The sequence below is a fragment of the Apostichopus japonicus genome, chromosome 8, assembly GCF_037975245.1.
Source record: "Apostichopus japonicus isolate 1M-3 chromosome 8, ASM3797524v1, whole genome shotgun sequence".
In the NCBI taxonomy this organism is placed as follows: Eukaryota; Metazoa; Echinodermata; class Holothuroidea; order Aspidochirotida; family Stichopodidae; genus Apostichopus; species Apostichopus japonicus.
Window position 1 is genome coordinate 5,211,501 of NC_092568.1, and position 6,000 is coordinate 5,217,500.

The following is a 6,000-nucleotide window of genomic DNA, read 5'->3' on the forward strand; positions in this document are numbered from 1 at the left end:
AGTGAGTTTCCTAACAGCTCATTCATCAAAACGATGATGAGTTTGTACTTTACTTGTCAAGAAAAAGGGGCATCTTTTAATCCATTTAAAAAACGCTTTTTATTGATCATAACAGATAAAACTGAAGAGTGAAAAACATATTTATAGGTTTGAGCATGACTTTGAACGCTTACAAATTTGAGAGATGATTTGAAAGCTTTAAGCAGTCGGAAATTAGTCGGGAATTCAGACACCAAACCCATCAATTAGTACTCAAAATTAAGTTGCACTTAATTAAATTAAGATAGGCACATGTATACCAAAATAAAGATTTTTCGGCAACTGTATAATTAACGAATTCGTGTTTCTTGTCAAAAGTTTTAAAACCCAGACACTTTTTTGGGACAAAATATATAGCCTATAATTATGACATGTAAATATCAAATGTGAAAATCCAATTTTCTCATAGAAAATAAATAAACAATTATATATATATATATATATATATATATATATATATATATATATATATATATATATATATATATATATATATATATATATATATATATATATGGACACTATTACCGGCAACTCACTGGTGTAGCTATGGGTACCAAGCTGGGTCCATCGGTAGCGTGCCTCACCATGGGACTATTCGAGGAGCGTGTTTTATCTAGTTTTCAAGGCACCGTACCTATTCTTTATAAACGCTATATCGATGATATCGTGGGAGTATCAGTTTGTTCGAAAGTTGACCTTGAACAGTTTATTGATTTTGTTAGTAATTTCCATCCTTGCTTAAATTTCACACATACCATTTCCGAGTCTTCGGTGACCTTCCTGGACATGGAACTCTCTATCGAGCATTGCAACATCGTTTCCAATATGATTTCAAACCAACGGACTCACACAGCTACTTGCTATATTCATCCAGTCATCCCCCCAGTTGCATTAACTCAATTCCTTCATCCCAACTTTTGAGAGCAAAACGTATCTGCTCCAAGGAAGCCGACTTCGACAACGCAGCTTCTATGTTCAATGGTTTCTTCCTATCTCGGGGATACCCTCCCTCAGTTATAACCACCGCCAATCAACGCATTAACCTCATCAGCCGAGAATCGACTCTGGAACCCACCAACGACGTCACTAACACCGACCGCATTCCCCTCACACTTCCTTTCCATCCCTTATTACAACACATTCGCCACACCGTATACAGGAACTTCAAAACTCTCACACGTGACCCCACCACCAAGGAAGTTTTCACGGAGATGCCTATTACAGCTTACAGGCGACTGAACAACCTGGCGGATCATTTGGTGAGGGCATCGCATCCTCAGCCCATCCCTGTCGACACTCCCGGCACCTACCCTTGTAACCGTAGTAGATGTAATACCTGCAAATATGTCACCTCAAATACTATGCTTCGTATCACTGGCCCTAATAACTCTTTTATAATCAAACATCACTTTTCTTGTATTTCCACTAATGTAATTTATGTTATCATATGTAAACGTTGTAATTTACTTTACATAGGTGAAACCAAGCGAAGACTGGCAGACCGTATTACCGAACACTTACGCTCCATCAAATCCAAGTTTCCTAGTTACCCTGTTGCCTCTCACTTCAATTCCCCCTCCCCCTGTAAGATCACTGACTTTTCAGTTACGTGTGCTCTGTCCCCCAAAGGCACTGATATCGATCGTCTTAAATCCGAAAATAGACTAATTTTCCGACTTGGCACCTTATCCCCTTATGGTTTAAACTCTAAATTCGATTTGTTGTAAGTCATTGTGTGTGCATTGGACCATTTTATCTTTCTTCGTTCGCTGTTTACAGTTTTAGTAGTCTTTTTGCTCACTTTGTTAAAGGGTTTATACCCGAAACGTCGTGTTTCTTTTCTTTATCATTAGCACTAGCAAACTTTACTATTTTTCTACTAGAATTCTCAGTGCTACGCAGAACATTGCCTATATATATATATATATATATATATATATATATATATATATATATATATATATATATATATATATATATATATATATATATATATATATATATATATATATATATATATATCAGGCGCGTATCCAGGATTTTCAAACCCGGGGGGCGCGAATTACTATCTAAGCGGAGCGCCACCATCGGTTGGCGCGCAGCGTACAAGAAAATTTCTTGTTCTGAAACCCCCCAGATCACCGGAAACGGCACTTCTCGGGCTTGAAATGACCAACCAGATGTACACTTTTTGCCTGAGAACCAAGTATTTCCCAATAGTTTTGTTCCATCCATAATCTTTTTGAAGATTGTCAACCCGGCACACATCATGTTCGACCTGATCGCATCTCCTGTGGGTCTTTGCTTTTGTAGGTGATTCTACGTCGCGGCCCACAATACCCGTCAGCCCCACTTTTCAAGGTTTTGAGCCCCATATTTGTTTAGAATTTGAAAATTCACATTTCTCGTGAATAAACTCACTTCAAAACATACCCATAATGTTGTACAAAATTTCATCTATGGACAACCAATATAGAAAAAACTTCCTTCAACCCCTAACAGACCGGTCACAATTGCACGAGTAGAGGGAAGTGTGATGTAGAATGTTGGTCAGAAATTTTCGAAAATTCAGACACAGTTAATTTATTGGTGTACAAATATTAAAACCTGTTATAACGGCTATTATAGAACTTGGTTGAAGGAAATGAAAGAATAGCAGATATTTCCGAAACCGAACACTACACACATAGGCGTAGGAGGCGCGGCGGCAGTGGCGGAGCTAGGGGTATTGGTCAGGAGTGGCGGGAATGGTCTGAAGGGGCGCTTTCGACACTATCTAAGCGGAGCGCCACCACTGGTTGGCGCGTAGCGTACAGAAAATTTTTGAGTAAAGATACTCCCTAGATCGCCGGAAATGACCCTTTCCGGGCCTGGCTAATTTGCAGATAAACGAAGAATAAATAGGTGTCATCGCCAAATTACACCAACAAAATGTGAGAAATGTCAATAAGTAGATGAGAGCGCAATAAAAAAGTCAATAATCTAGAATAAGTAAAAAGTGGTAAAGAGCTGAAAAAGGCGCCAGCAGTCCATTTGAGTCCGTCAGGGGGGCATCCGCCCCCTGACCATATGGACGCTCCGCCACTGCGCGGCGGGGGTGCAGGTCCTAATTCGCCATTACTAATGTAAAAGAGAGTTTTGACATAATTGGACCTCCATGCTTTTTATACATCTACATGTGACATGTCGTTGTTTACATTAGCATCCCGCGGTATACTGCGCAATTTTAACGGACCGTACGGTACATGATGGCATGCGATGTAATAACCGATGCTTGCTTATATGATATTGACATGAACACGTTGAACGCGAAAAGTTTTGGTTATTTTTTCAGGCAAGTCGGACAGCTTTGAGGCTTTTCATCCTGGAACGCCATTTTCATGCTCACTGATATGATGTGATATCTGCTGTTTGCGTTACAAATTCGAACAGTGAGAGAGGAAAATGGAAACGTCAAAAAATGGAGTTGTCGGTGTAAGGCCTTGGTTTTCAACCTTTTTTCGATCACGAGCCCAATTCGTCTTCCGAGCCGTCCTCGCGAGCCCATACCCTACCCTGCAAAGTTATCAACTTCATAAAATCAATTTCACAGCGTTTATTAGTGTATTCTTGACACAAGTGACCCGGGGACTCAATCAGAGCTATGTATGTTCCTCCGTGATCAGATGACAGGTACTGCCCAATTAGAGCCTATCTCAAAGATTTCTTGCAACCCTCAATGGTATTCTCTTATACTAGTCTTATAGGGTTAGGGTTGAGTAAATTTTACCCGTTGTACAAGGTTTCATCGAAGAGGCTTCCTAAGAAACATCATCATGTGCCTTCGCCACCAGCCCCCAAAAATGCCACAATTTTTAATCATTACTGGGGCAATGCTCGCGAGCCCACAAAATCGGCTTCGCGGGCCCAAGGTTGAAAACCACGGGACTGTAAGGGGTAGGGTGAGTCACACTTTTACGAAATCATTGATCCGTCACTGGCTACCCTTCAGCGCTGTAATGATGTCACTGTTCTTCTTTCTCTTCCCGGTGTCTTCGCGTTTTGCATTTCCTCCCTCTTTTTCTCCTTTTTCTCTCTTTATTCTTTTTCTTTTCCCTTCCTTCCTCTCCTCCTCCTCTTTTTTCCCCTCTTTTTTTCCTTTTTTCTTCTCTTTTTTCTCTTCTCTTTTTCTTACCCGGGGGGCGCGCGCCCCCAACGCCCCCCCTGGATACGCACCTGTATATATATATATATATATATATATATATATATATATATATATATATATATATATATAAAATTTTAATTATATATATATATATATACACACACACACACAACTAATTATGTAAGTTTAAATTTCTGAAAGTTAGGATTTTATTTTTATGATTATTATTAATGAATCCGTATTTATTTGACCAACCAACTAGTTACAGACTTATTACTATGAAAATGTTTATATGGGCTAGTATAGTGCTTGACTCTATTAGTGCTTGACTCCATTGACAACAATAGTATCAAATTCTGCTGTATGAACACGTGGTCCGAGATAAATAAAACAACTGAACTAGTAGACCTTTGTTATTGAACACAAGCTCGATCTAATTGCTCTTATACTGAGACCTGGATTAAGCCAGGAGACATATACGTCATTTGGGAATATTGGACCCCTCCCCCCCCCCACCCCCGTTGGATAAACTCTTAATCAGATCCCTCGTGTTGGCCAAACATGGCGGGGGGGGTAGCTCTTCTATACAACTCTATACAAGTAACTCTTAAATTACTTTTTGTGACATTAAATTTAAATTTAAATCTTTTGAATTAATACGTGTTGATATATCCAGTGGTACTTTTTCATCCAGCCGTGTTGTTTTGTACCGCCCACAGAGTCAATCAACCGGCTGCTCATTTAAGGTTTTTTTTTTTTTTGGTAAGATGAATTCTCAAATGTTGTTGAGCAATTCTTTGAGACCTACTCCAGTTGTAATTACCGGTGTGACGACTTCATCCTTCAGTGAGTAATCATGCTGATACCAATGTAAGTTCTATTCAGAATATATTTATTGCCAACGGACTGCAACAGCATGTGTCTACAACTGCACAAACTATAGACTTATTAATCACATGGGTAACGGACCTACTAGTTATTTCCTCCAACTCAAAAAGTTATTGATGGTATGTTTCAACAGAATGTCCCAAAGTCATCTTTCTCTAATCATTCCTCATACTAACAAAGTCACATATGGAGATTGTTCTTTCAGTGCAGTTGGTCCTAAACTCTGGAATTCTCTTCCTCATCAATTGAGAAATATCACATCTATTGACACTTTTAAGAAGCATTTGAAAACTTATCTTTTTAGGCTCAAGTATGGGCATTAATCTTATTCACATTATATTGTTTTATTCACTTTACTGTGCCCATATTTATGTATATTTATATTTTTATGTTCTATATTGTGGTTTTATTACCCTGTCTTATATCATGTTTTACTTTTACTGCTGTTGTTATTACTTTTAGGTTTTCTTAAGTTTGGTAATTTTATATTCCAGGTGTTGGTTCTTTTGTACAGTGCTCTTGAGCATGTTTTACTTTTACTGCTGTTGTTATTACTTTTAGGTTTTCTTAAGTTTGGTAGTTTTATATTCCAGGTTTTGTACAGTGCTCTTGAGCATGTTTTATTTCATGATAACAGCACTTTAACATATGGTATTTATATTATTTATATTATATTATTATGTTTCTGATCACTGTGCGGTCATATGCAAATTCTTTTTTTAAGGAAACCGCCTTCTTTTACCAAATTCATATAACTACTCGCAAATGGAAAGACATAGGCCTATAAGCACTGATGCATTCTGTAATGATATAACAGATTTTGCCTCCTCTTTCTCGAAACTTGGACTTTGCTAGTTAAGTTCAGCAAATACGATTCTATTTTTGAGGAAGCTACTGGACATACACGCATATCGCACCACAAT